We start from the raw sequence: 14,459 nt of genomic DNA, 5'->3' as shown, positions 1-14,459 counted from the left end.
ATTGAAAACAGAAAAATTACTAACGTATATGATAAATAAATAAATAAAAGTTGTCCTTTGCATTTAATATTAAATTTCTTTTACAGAATTGTAAAGCTTAAATGTCTTGGAGTTTCATAGATGTTGTATCATAAATTATAATACGAAGTTTAGCTTAAGAGAGTTTCTCCTGACGCATGCGCCGTTCGCGTTTATCCGCGCGGTGATGATGACGTAACTGTTTATTACGTATATATGTATATGTATATCATTCTTACTTCTTTGCCCTTTTTCTCTTTGCTGTACGCAACTATGTTTAAGTTAATGTCTGTCATTAAAAATGTTCATTGATATTACAATCTATTTAGGCCCATTTATTTCTTCAATGGTTATGGGAACAGGAACGTTTCAACTGTGCTTAATTAGCAAAATACCTATTTTAAAATGAACACTTTGAAGTTTTCGAGCATTGAACTCTTAAGCCTAATTCAGTGCAAGAACTGTTACGTCTAATCAACGGTAAGAACTTATCAGCGTTCAGTTAAGCCTATTTTTATATTGTTCAATCTTGGTTTTTGGCTGTGAGAGACTGTATTACATTATGTCGCATTTGACTACTATAGAAAAGCTCGGAAAAGATAATTTTGACAGTTGGAAATTACAAATAGAAGCAGTATTAATTAAAAACGACCATTGTAATTATGTAATCGGTAAAGCGCTAAAACCTGCTGAAGGAACCGAGGACGAAAAGAAATGGCTCCAAGCTGATCAAAAAGCTCGCGCAGATATAATTCTTGTTATTAATCCTAGTGAACTGTGTCATATAAAGCATTGTGTGACATCAAATGCTGTGTGGAATAAACTCAAAGCCGTATATGAATCGAAAGGACCTACGAATAAGGCTACATTATTATAACAGCTTTTATTTAGAAAAATGGCGGAAAGCGAAACGATGTCTGAACATTTGAATAATTTCTTCGAAATAGTTGATAAGCTTAAACAAATGGAAATTGACATAGCTGATGATTTATTATCGATTCTTCTGCTCTACAGTATTCCAGAAAATTTTGAAAATTTTAGATGCGCCATCGAATCAAGAGATCAGTTACCTAGTCCCGAATCTTTGAAAATCAAAATGTTAGAAGACTGGGAAGCAAGAAAAGGGAAAACGTCTTAAGATTCACAAAATGCATACTATACTGATTATAAAAGAAGAAATCAAGAACAGAAGAAAAATGAAAAATGGAAGGTTAAATTCAAACAAAAATGTTCCTGCTGAAAGAAATTTTCGAAATTTGAAGTGTAATTACTGTTCGAAAATTGGGCACAAGGTATCTGAATGCAGAAAGAAAATAGCTGATAGAAAATATGCGCAATCAAATAAGGGAAATCAAGGTTCTATGATGGCTTCTGATTATGAAGAGCAGATTAGTTCAGCTGTAAACAATGCTCATCAGAAGACCTCCTCATGGTGCTTAGATAGTGGCTGTACATCTCACATGTGCAATGACAGAAGGTTATTTTCAGAATTTCATCCTCGAACGAATTCAGCCATAAAGTTAGCAGTTGACAAAACAGCAAAAATTACAGGAATTGGAACTGTCCTTATAACAGTACCTAACGGAAATAAGACAATTAAACTTACGCTCAAAAATGTGTTATGTGTTCCGGAATTAAAATGTAATTTGCTGTCAACATCTAAAGCTACTGCAAATAATCGTTCAGTGATTTTTACAGAACAACATGCTAGAATAATAGAACCAAATGGATCTATACTAGTGCAGGCTATTCGTCATAGTGATCTTTATTATATACATCCAAGCACTGAAACAGCTACAATAGCACAGGTAAGTGATTTTGTAAAGTGGCATCTTAAATTAGGTCATTTAAATGAGTCTGATTTGAAAAGACTTAAGTCTGATAACATGGTTAGAAATTTAAATTTTAATAACACTGAATCTCTAAAAGACTGCAAAGTCTGTATCCGAGGTAAACAAACTGTGCAACCTTTTCAAAAAGAATCAAAATTTTAAAGTGATGAATTACTGAACTTGATTCACTGAGATTTGTGTGGACCTATGAGAGTCCCATCCCATGCTGGTTCGCGTTATTTTGTTACTTTCATAGATGACAAATAGCGTTAATTCGAAGTCAGTTTTCTTAAAACTAAAGATGAAGTGAAAAATGCATTCATTAAATACAAAGCTGCGGTCGAAAATCGTCTAGGAAAGAAAATAAAAATCCTTCGGACTGATAACGGTCTCGAATATCGCGGAGAAGAATTTAATAAATATATTCAAGAATGCGGGATTAAACGAGAATTCTCTGCACCAATGACTCCTCAACAGAATTCGAGAGCTGAACGCATGAACCGCACTTTAACTGAAATGGCCAGATGTTTGTTACTACAAAGTAATCTTCCCCAATCCTTTTGGGTTGAAGCCTTGAACTGTGCTGTTTATATTCGTAATCGTTGCCCAAATCGAAGCCTAGGAGTAAACAAAACACCTTATGAATTATTTATTGGCATCAAGCCAACTGTATCTCACTTCAAATTATTCGGACAGAAATGTTTTGTACTTAATAAAAGGTCTAAAGGGAAATTCGATCCTCGTTCAGAAGAACATATATTTGTAGGATACTCAAATGAATCGAAAGCATACAGGCTGTGGAATAAAAATTCCAGAAAAATCGTTATAAGCCGAGATGTTAGATTCATTGATGAATTTGAAAACTGTACTAATTATGATAAAGATTTAGAAGTTTTATTTCTCGAAAATATTCCTGATAAAAAGAAGGAAGAACCTCTGAATGTAAAGCAAATATCGGCTGATGAAATAACAGAAGACCCCTCAAATATGGCAGAAGCATCTGCTGAATCATCTGATAATGAAGATTCTGATTCCGAAGCAATACCTGAAATGCAGATTAAAAGGGGGCCAGGTCGTCCAAAGAAAGTCAAGACTGGGAAGCCAGGAAGACCAAAAAAGGGGTACCACAATATAAACATAGAAAAGGAAGAAGCACAAATTGCTGAAGAAGATACAAATCCGACATTAGAAGAAGCATTAAATGGAAGTTACGCTGATGAATGGCATAAGGCTATGTAAAGTGAGTATGAAGCACTTGTTAAAAATGGTGCATGGAAATTAGTAAAGCGACCACAGAACAAAAAGGTAATAGGATGTCGCTGGGTTCGGGTTCTTAGAACGAAATATAATGCAGATGGAACAGTTCAAAAGAGAAAAGCTCGATTGGTTGCTAGAGGATTTGCACAGGAACTTGGAATTGATTTTAATGAAACCTTTGCTCCAGTAGCCAGAGCAAGTTCTATAAGAACTGTGATTGCATATAGTGCTGAACAAGACCTTATGTTATATCAACTAGATTTTGTTATGGCTTATGTTAACGGTGATTTCAAAGAAGAAATTTTCATGGAACAAGCTAAAGGTTTTGAAGACCAAAATAATCCTGATCATGTTTATGCTTTGCAAAAGTCTCTTTATGGTTTGAAACAAAGTGGACGACAGTGGTATGAAAACATTAGACAAAAAACTCAAAAACTTTGGATTACAACCATTACAATCAGATAATTACAATCAGATAATCAGTATACAGGATAAAAACATCTCAAGGTGAGTTAATTCTAATTTTATATGTTGATGACTTAATAATAGCAACAAATAGCTGTGATTTATATGCTGAACTTAAAGGTTATCTTTCTAAAGAATTTCATATTAAAGATTTAGGCAAACTTCATTATTGTCTTGGAATAGAATTTAATCAAGATGTAAATAATAGTTCTATTAGTTTATCTCAGCAGAAATATGTTGATAATATTCTTCGAAGGTTTAATATGCAAGATGCAAAACCAGTAGCAACTCCTTTAGATCCTAGTGTAAAATTAAGTTAAGAAATGTGTCCTTCTGAAACTGAAAAGGAAGAAATGAACAATGTACCTTATCGCCGTCTAATTGGTTCGCTTATGTATCTTTCTGTGTTTACTAGGCCGGATATTACATATGCCGTCAGTCACCTGAGCCAATTTAATAACAATCCTGGAAATTACACTGGTTGGCTGCAAAGCGCGTTCTTCGATACTTAAAAGGAACTAAAAATTATTGTTTAAAATTTCGAAAGACTGGAAAAGCACTTATTGGATATACCGATGCCGACTGGGCGTCTGATGTTAATACTAGAAAATCGTATACAGGTTATCTATTCAAGCTAGCTGGAAATCCGATAACATGGGAATCACGAAAGCAACAAACATTATCAAGTAGTATCAAAAAGCAACAACAACATTATCAAGTACTGAAGCAGAGTACATCAGTCTTTCAGAAAGTGCCAAAGAAGCAGTTTATTTACGTCGTTTTCTTAAAGAATTAAATTTTACTGCTGATTATCCAACCATTATATATTGTGATAATTATTATATATTGTGATAAAGGTGCACAGAAGCTTGTGAAAAATGCTGTTTATCACTCACGCACTAAACACATAGATATTAGACATCATTTCATTCGTGAAATTTATGAAAGAAATGAAATAGACGTTAAATATGTGCCAACAGAGAAAATGCCTGCTGATGTACTGACAAAAACATTGACTGCTTCGAGACATTCTAAGTGCTGTAAATTAATTGGAATAACTGTAAATGATTAATGTTTATTTTTTTTTTCAGCCGCCAAACGTCGAAAGGGGGATTGTTGTATCATAAATTATAATACGACGTTTAGCTTAAGAGAGTTTCTCCTGACGCATGCGCCGTTCGCGTTTATCCGCGCGGTGATGATGACGTAACTGTTTATTACGTATGTATGTATATGTATATCATTCTTACTTCTTTGCCCTTTTTCTCTCTGCTGTACGCAACTATGTTTAAGTTAATCTCTGTCATTAAAAATGTTCATTGATATTACAATCTCTTTAGGCCCATTTATTTCTTCAATAGATAAAAGGAGATAGTTATCCTAATTATGAACAGACATTTATGTCTTAACTTCTAAAGTGTTTACTATGTTTTGCTCAGACAGCATGTATCAGTTCTAAAAATATTTCTAATGTAGCATGTGAAATAAAATGTATTATAGAACAAACGCAGTGAATACTCGCTAAGATTCAAGACTCTAGCTAATTTTGATTTTCTATGGAGGTAATCGTTTTATAAAGCTAATGCAAATTTATACTATTATAAATATAGACTACTTTCAGAAGTGATTGCTTCGAAAAAAATCTACTATAGTTATACTGTGAAGATATCTAACCTAGTGTTATTGAAAAATAAATTTCTTATACCGAATTTTTATACTTTCTTTGATCCACATAATTAATTATGATAAAATATTTCTTAATGTAAAAATAAATCCACTGATATTTAAGTTAAAATAAAATATATTGCAGAACAAATTATCATAGCATACCTGATTAATTTCCTAATGCTTAAGAGGAAAACAAATCATACAAAAATACGCATTTTTTATTGTACAGTTATTTAAAAGAAATTTAATTTATTAACTCTTCATTATCCTGTTCCATACCTTGGTCTATTATTCTCATTTCTCTCTTTTTTTATAAATATCTGAGGTACATGTGTGTACATGGGTGGTTAAAGTAGAGACAGTAGACTTTTTTCTTCCAATGACCTCTTCATTCGAAGTATGGAATGTAGGAGTTCCAAATACATTCTATTTCGATGTTTGGTTTTCATTAAAGTGATTCTTGAAAATACGGTTTCGACAAATGCATCGCTTAGTGACCAACTTTGAAGAAGGAAATCAGTTAAAAGAAAGCAGTCAATATCATTGTAAATTTTTATCAAATTATGCACATAAAGGCAAAGATAAAGACACATAGGCTTGATTATTCTCTATGATGTATAAATGCTAGGGCGGTTAAGATATAGTTAAAATATGGAAATGCTTTTTATGTCTAACAAAATATATTGTTTCAGTTCACTGAAAGGATTAAATTTTCCAATTTTCAAACATTTAAAACATTGCATTTTTTTAAACTTTTGAAACATTAAAGTTTTCTTTACTTACTTTTCAAATGTTACGTTTTTGCAAATGCCGTTATCTTTTTATATTCCTTGAAAAATTACTTTTTATAAGCATAATAATATTAGATAAAAAAAGATTCACAAATATCCATTACGATAAAAATCAAAAACCAAGAAATAGTGATTTATAAAAATCAACAGTTAGGAACGATATCTTTTAATCAAGAATTAATATATTTATTATTTAAAATAATTTATGGTTTTTAGTCTTATTTAATCTCAACAAAAAGACGTTATACATTCCTTTCTATATTTTACTGTTTAAACCTCACCATACGGAGTTTATTCATACAGAAACTTAGCCAATGTTCATTATCTCACGGTTCACCAGCGGCCGAGTAGTAAAGTAGCTGAGCACCCGGGTTCAGATCCCGGCGAATGGGCTTTTTTGTGATTTTTCCCAATGTATGCACGTAGATGCTATCCAGTTTCTCTTAAGAACCTATCTGCGAACGCATCCTTTTCCTTAAGCAGATAGCCCTTACGTGCTTTCTTATGATCAAATAAACCAAACCAAAATCATTTCCTAAAACTAAAGAGAAGTTAAATGATTTCTTTTTGAGAGTAGAATGGTAGATTTTTATAGAAACTGTGATGTCTTTTAGATTTATTTTTAAAATTCTAAACACATCTTGATGAATTGTTTTTTCCAACATGCTTGTTTTTTGAAATTCTATACATATATTACTGAACTCTTCCCCCCAATATACTCATATTGCTATTCTGGGCAGAACTTGAATTAACTTTAAGCTGCAAAATTTATTTTCTCAGGAAAAAAACATCAGAGATTTTCTTTGAAAAAATGCTTTTAAAAATATTTTTCATCTTGTACTGTTTGTAATTTAATTGCCTTCCATATTTAAGCTTGCAGTTTATTTATGCAAAGTTCGGAAAAAAATCTCATATACCTTAAACATTATAAATGAGAGGTATTTTTAATGCAAAACTTTCTCGGATTTAAGGATTTAATGAAACGATACAAGCCCTTATTTTCTGTGCAGAACCATTTCTGATTGCCTGCGGAGTGCACTAAAAAAATAATTAAAATTTAATTCTGTAGAGATGGAAGCACAAAAAACGAAAAGTAAAAACTCCAGGACGATAAAAGCTGTTGTTATGTACCTTTTTGTTCAGAAAATTTTCTTAAGGTAGAAGAAATATTTTATTTAGGTAAATACTAAAACCTAATCCATAATATATTCTATTATTCAAAATATTACTGGCATCATTACTACAATAGACGACTGAATTTGGCCGTTTAATTTATTTTTTGGTGCATTGTGCATACTTATGGAAGGACTGAGTGGTAGGAGCAGTTCTACTACTTGCTTAATGTGTTTTAGTCAAAACACAAAGTGTTTATTAAATATAGCCCTTCTTGTAAAAAATACTTGTACATTTCCGAAAGTATTAGTAAATTTCCGGATTACTTATAGTTTAGAAATACGCTGGCTATGTATTCATTGTATGTGCTGGTTATGTATTCTTCTGATAGCTATTCTTTCTTTTTCTTCTTGTTATAATCTACACATCGCTAAATTCTGAGTGAAATAAACTTGTACCTTAAAGAGTTTAATTAAAGTGACAGATAGCTTTTCCAAATTACTTAATATACTATAACCATTTCCTTCATTTCGTAACAAAATTTTGTTGAAAGAAGTGAAATAGCGGTAACAACTTAGATTACATGTAATGAACTCTTTCAAGAATAATAAAAGTTAAAACGTAACAAATCTGATGGATAAGAAATGGAATTTATCCTAGAAAGCACTGATTGCAATTTTTGTGAGGCATGATTGGATTCTTTTTACAAATGCTTTAAATGTCACAAAACTGGAGTGACAACAATTAGTCGCCTGAAAGAGAAAATACCGATTATTTTTAAAGCAGCGCATTCAATCTAGAATTAATAAATTACAACGGAATTCTTCTCACTTTTTCTTCCTTCCTTGTTGTTTCATTGGAACGCTTATCCGCTGCGCGTTAACTTTAATTAACGCTACTGTGGTATTTGCAGCATTCAAAGATTTAGGCCAAAAAAAAAGTATTCTTAATGAGGTATTTCGCTTCTAGATTAGGATTTTTGCAGAATTAGTTTGTAATATTTTATAGATAACTTGACTAACTAATGTAGGACTATACTTGATGGAAAGCATTTAGAGAATGTGGTTTTGAGTCGCTGAATGGATATAACGTTAAATATTTGTTCAATATGTTAATAACGAATGATGACATTTCAGTGACTTGCGATATCGAGACAGGTTAAAATTTTTAAAAGCATTTTTCTTCAGAAGCTTGTGACAAAGATTCTGAAAAATTTGGGCCCGATAAAATACTTTTAATGAGATGAAGTAGTTTAATTTAATTAGTATTAGGTTGTACTCGTAAAATTACCCAGGAATGTCTGCCATGTGTCTTTGTGGTGAAGCTTTCAGCACATTCCGCCAACAACAGTAACGATTGATAGCAAAGCTGATTTTCAGGATTTCCTACATTTAAAAAAAAAATTACTTAGTTACTACTTTTCAAGGATTTGCTACGATTATTAAAATAAAATTAAATAAAAGAAACTCGTGACTCTATAGCGAACCCGAACTAAAACTTCGTAGATACCTAATAGCCAGTTACTTAACTCGCTTTGACTCACTGAAGATACCTCTTCACGACACTCCGAAATCATTTGAAGAGATATAATAAGGTAAACTACATATTGGTGATATTAGCTGCTTACTCGGATATCAGTAGCTTGTATATTTTAATTTCTCACTGAGAAGTTTTTTTAGATTTTCGCAAAAAATCATTGTTTATAGAGCAAGATGACTAGACTCGTATTCATGGATGAATCGAGGTTCAGTTTGCGTAGTGAAAGTGAGTGTTAAGTCATCTGAAAAGGGATAAAAAATGCTTCGCCCTTCAAATCTGGCAGAACGAGATTTCTTCGGAAATGAAGGTTTGTCGGTGTGTGCTGCCTAAGTCAGTTGTTGTCCAACCTTTTCACTCTTACGGAATCCTTGTGACAATGTTCCAATTCTATGGAACCCAGAAAATGTAACACTACTTTTTCATAATACTTTTATTAGCGATCATTATTAAAAACAAAAAATAACTGTCATTTTAATCGTTTATTTGAAAAAAAAAAATTGCAATTACAAGCAATTCTAAATATAATTAGGTACAGATAAATAAAACATTTCTTTAGTAAAACAGTTTGTAGCAAATACAAATGTGAAATATGCGCCTGTTTTTTGGAACATAAATATTGAATTCGGAGTCCGATTTTTGATATACATACGTGGATTTCATATTCCATAGAAAGAAGACGATTTCTATCCTTACTCTCAATACTTATTAAACAAGAAAAAAGGTTTTTCACACATGTACGATGTTGAAAACTGTAGTAATATATTAATTGTTTTCCTATGAATTGCTGGATACTCATTTTCAACGGAAAACCAAAATTTGTCCAAAACCGTGTCATTGAATCTCATTTTCAATAAACCATCCGATTGTAAGTCACAAAGTTTTTTTAAAGTTAGGCTCTGAGGATGAATGGAAGTGCGTGAGAATGGTTTCCTCACCTAAACATACAGTTTTGTTGGAAGGGATGTAAAATAATAATCAGTTTTCTTCAACGGTTCCTCTAGGTGAGACACAATAAGACTTGAAATTTGTTGGTATCCATCTTCACTTTATAGTCCCGCCAGTAATTCAAACATATCAGTATTCCATTTTACAACATAATCTTTCCGTAAGTTTAATTTTCTTTTAAATACAAGAATCTAGTTACTTGAAGTTTATTCTATGTACTGCCTTGCAATAGTTTATTAAGTTATTTCAAGTGAGAAAAAATATCTGCTAAATAAGGAAGCATCTACACCCACATTTGCTCCTCAAAGTAAAATCTTGTTTGTCGTTTTATTGAAAATGTGCACGAGTTTCTTCCCTTCGCTAAAAAAACCTTATTAAAAACTCTGTTTCTACGCGACTACTGGATTTGTGTATAACAATAAATTTGTGTGATCTTTATCCATGTTTCCAGAGAGATTTTTAAACATTCTGATGTTTAATGAAGTTTGTCATTTTTATAATACGATCAGACACCTTTTATAGTTCATTACCAAGAAATTTTGACATCAGCCCTTCTCAATGAGCAAAACAACTGTGAGTGGAAACAACACTGGCATTTTTTTCTTTGACAAGAATAACAAAACCTTATATAGAGCCAACCACTAAAGCAGCACTTTCTGTAGAAATGCCAATACAACTCTTCCACGAAAACACTTTTATTATTAGATATGCAGATAAAATATTAAATGTACCTATTCACCTGCTTGTCTCGAGTAATTATTTACAGCAGATGAAATTATCATGAACTTCTTCCTCATTAACAAATTTTGTAAATACTAGAACATAACATTTGTTGGTTAATCTGTTGACTTGCCCAGTTGAACTGAATCATCGTCATTTTTCAGTTTATCACACAAAACCTCTTCAACATAATGTGGCATACCATTGATTCATCAATTTACTGTGTTCGAAATTGTTCGAAAGTGAAATATTTTCAATTTTCCTTATTACATCTTCTTCTAACATTTTACCCACTATAAATTTACATGCAGGCATTACCAGATTCTTATCTACTTTATGACTTTTCCTTTTCTGTGCAGTAAGCTCTGCTACCAAATAATTTTCTTCCTGAACCTTTTCACTAACTGGGAGTGTATTTATAAGAATTGTATTCTGTTTATTTTGAGGTTTTTAACAGAGTTTCAAAATGATCAACCTTTTTATTTTTTATGTCAGTATGATTTGAAATGTCTGTTCAATATTTTTGAAGCCCCTGCTGTGATCGAAAGTTTTTTTTTTTTTTTTTTTTTTTTTTTTTTTTTTTTTTTTTACCACAATGGGGCACAATGAAAGAGGACATAGTGATCGCTAGTCTGTGTGCAACCCATTGATAAATAACTCACTGTAACGAAGACCCTTTTTGCACATTTTATCAGTCTTCTGAAATTCTGCATGAGATTCTAAATCTTCATCACTAGACGCTTCAAAATTATCAGGATTATGTCTTCAAGTATTGACACATTTTAACCGTTAACATCTATAGAATTAAAAAATTTTTAAAAAAACGAATAAAAGAGTTGTAGAGTTCAGTAGATTCAATTTTGTGTGAAAACTGGAATAGTAGTAACTGCACACGAGAGGGATTAAAAGTACCCTTTATTAACGCTTTAAAATTTACAATGTGTCAACTCAACGCTAACAAACTACGCCTCTGCTTGGGCGGTAACTGAAATCAGACAACGAAACTAAAAGTTTGAAGATATGAACAAGTGATAGAACTAAAGTACAGGGCTCAGCTAGATCCCGTTTCTTAAACCCCTGTCGAAACAAGAGGCAGCAAGTAATGCAATTAAGCCACGTGAACCAGCAATAAGCAAACGCTTAAACAGCAGAGGTGGTGGCTGTAGCATAACTCTTTCTTTCCTACCGAAACTCAGTTTTTAAACTATTTCTTCAACGTAGAATTTGTATTCCTTTACGCGCGCTACCAAATTTAAATATTCTGTCATTGACAATTAGGGGAATGAAGGCTTATAGGAAAGTTTAAAATTAAACTTTAACTTCTTAGTTAAAATAAATATAAATCCCTACATAGTAATAAAGCAGTAATATAAAAAATACGCGTTAGCATTCTGTTTAGCCAACCCCATGATCCTACATTTCTTGCATCACTAATGTATATACAGTCATACTAGATTCTAGTCTGTGACAACTGAAGAGCTGCCTTTGGCCATTTGGCTATGCTCGGTTAGACTCGTGTGGCATGCATAGCTTTCGCAATGTCAATGTACAGTTTTAAAAAAATTGCTAGAGAATAAGTTAATCTCCTTCCACTAAAAAAAAAAAAAAAAAAAAAAAAAAAAAAAAAAAAAAACATTTCACCTTTCCCCTCCCCCCCCCCACAAATGCATTGTTCATGCAAGTAATAAAGAAATTCATACAACCGTTGATGACGTCTGATGAGTCTAGCCGAGCATAGCAGAACAGCCGAAGGCAACTTTTCAATTATCATCGGCTAGACTCTTGTCATAGGCCCATGCGCTTTCTCTACCGAAGTTACCCGAGTATAAGTTCGAATCGGGAAAAAAAATTGCTTTCCCTTGTTGGGGAAGCCTGATCCAAGGGATAAAGGGCCACAGACTGCGAAAGCTCTAAATGATATCGGCAATCCTAAATCTCTGTACGAGGTTTGTAGCGTTGTACCTGATCTGATAATGTTAATTAGTCCTCAACCCTAATAGACGCGAAAGGACTTATTGCTATGTCTGAAAAAAAAATGATAAGGTCGTAAAAGTTTGAATAACACATTTATTTAAACAGAATTTAGAAGATAAACGCACTATTTCGTGCTACAATATTAGCCACAGCTCTTGTTGATGCAATTAAGCAGAAACTCAAATTTAAATTGAACGTTGAATAGTAGTCAAGGACTACGCAATTGAATATTATTAGAAACTGGCTCGGAAATTCTATCGGAGCATCAAAACTAAAGTGTCGGCAGCAATAGAACGCAAAGCAGAATAATTACAACTGTCAGAGCTGACAAGAAACTAATACGTAGCTTGCACACGAAGACTGAAACACACTTTGTCTTAAAATAGAAAAACCTCGGTTTAAATACTGGTTACATCATTTGCATTCTCAGGGCATTCTCGGACGCGTAGCCAAGGGGGGGGGGAATGCTATGAGCGCTCGGAAACTCCCATCTCGTCGCCGAATAAAGTAAAAATACATCATATATAAAAAATTCTGATGCATAAAATTTAAAACAAATGTTTTTTTATTGTAAACAGATTTTAAACTTTGTCATAAAGCAGAGAAATATTTCAGTTTTGGCACAATTTTGATTGATTAGCAAAGATTTCTTGTAAAGCTCGACGGCTTTATTCTTAACTATAAAAACGAAGATGAGAACTCAAAATTCTCTTTTTCCCTCTTGTTATCAATATTAGGTTAGTCTAGATTATTTTAATATGGCAAAACAAACTAGGGATATCTAGGTAAGATGAACAATGACTTCGTGAAAGACTTTCTAAGGAAAATTGGCTCGTATTCACGTTACACATACGAAAACTACAGCCATCTCGCTCACCTGGATTCAAAGCCGGGAAAAGCTACATGTATTCAGCAGTCTTAACCACTCAGCAACTGAAGGGTCCTTGTTATTTTAAAATTTAGCATTTGGAAATTTAGTTTGATCTCTGTCCAGTTAAAAGAATATTTTAGAAGTAAGACTGAAATCTTATTTGTCATAAGTTTTATTAATTACTCTTTAAACCTTCTGTCGATTTCATTTATACTCGTAAGGGTCACAAGGTCAGAAAATCTTGCTCTTTGATTGAGCAAACAATACAAGTTTCAATTATTTTAGCCTCCAGAAATATATTTTAGAATGAAAATTTTGAAATGTCTATCTTTTCACATTGGTTAAGAGATCCCACAGGAGAGGGTTATAAAATTAAAATGTCGTTTAGCTTCACATGTGTTTCATTCCAAGATTTTATACTAAACATTAATTTGCAATAAAGACAAATTTCAGTTCACAGTTTAATTGCACTAAAAGCAATATATATATATATATATATATATATATTCGTTTCTTTTGTATACGTTTTTGGTTCTAATAAGACCCTGCGACGTTTTTTACTTACTAAATTTAATACATTTTTTACTTACATTGTTAATTACATTTTTATCTGTTTACAGCACCTTTCTTCTAATAAAAGTTACAAAGTCTTTAAGGTCTAAAGGACCAGCCCGTACGTTGATGTGTATTTTGACTAATAGCAGGCCGCTATTTATTTTATTTTATTATTTCTCTACTTTGATTTTGATTTTTATTTTACATAGCTCGGAATCATAACACATGTGAACAACATGTGTTTTTCAGCGGACGCGTCGGGAAAAAGAGACAGAGCAGTGGAGCTACTAAAAAGGATTTATTCCAGTAAAATTTTTTCGGAAATACTAATATTCTTTTATAAAAAATTTTTTCGCATTAAACAAGAGCTTCAATGGTCTGTTTCGGCGAAACGCGTAATGGTATTTAGCCTACTTCGTAGAACAGTTTTTTTCCCTTGAAAAGCCAACTGAGAGTACAAGTGGGCTAATTTACCATTTTTCCGCTATTTAATTATTGTTTTTGTAGCTAGTTTTTGATGCTTTTTGTGTCTTTATTATATATTTTTTTTAATTTTGATTTTAATTTTTATGTATAGGCATATTATATATTGGCAATTTTTAATTTTAATTTTTTATGTATAGACATTTTATATATTGACATTTATAATCCATGTTTTTTGTAACTTCCTTATATGTATATATATTTTTTCCGTCCATCTATTTTTCATGT

Source organism: Stegodyphus dumicola, chromosome X2 (assembly GCF_044657685.1).
Source record: "Stegodyphus dumicola isolate Sdum_Otavi_A_Nest chromosome X2, ASM4465768v1".
Classification (NCBI taxonomy): Eukaryota; Metazoa; Arthropoda; class Arachnida; order Araneae; family Eresidae; genus Stegodyphus; species Stegodyphus dumicola.
The sequence above is the reverse complement of the archived record's forward strand: the minus strand, read 5'-3'. Positions refer to the sequence as shown.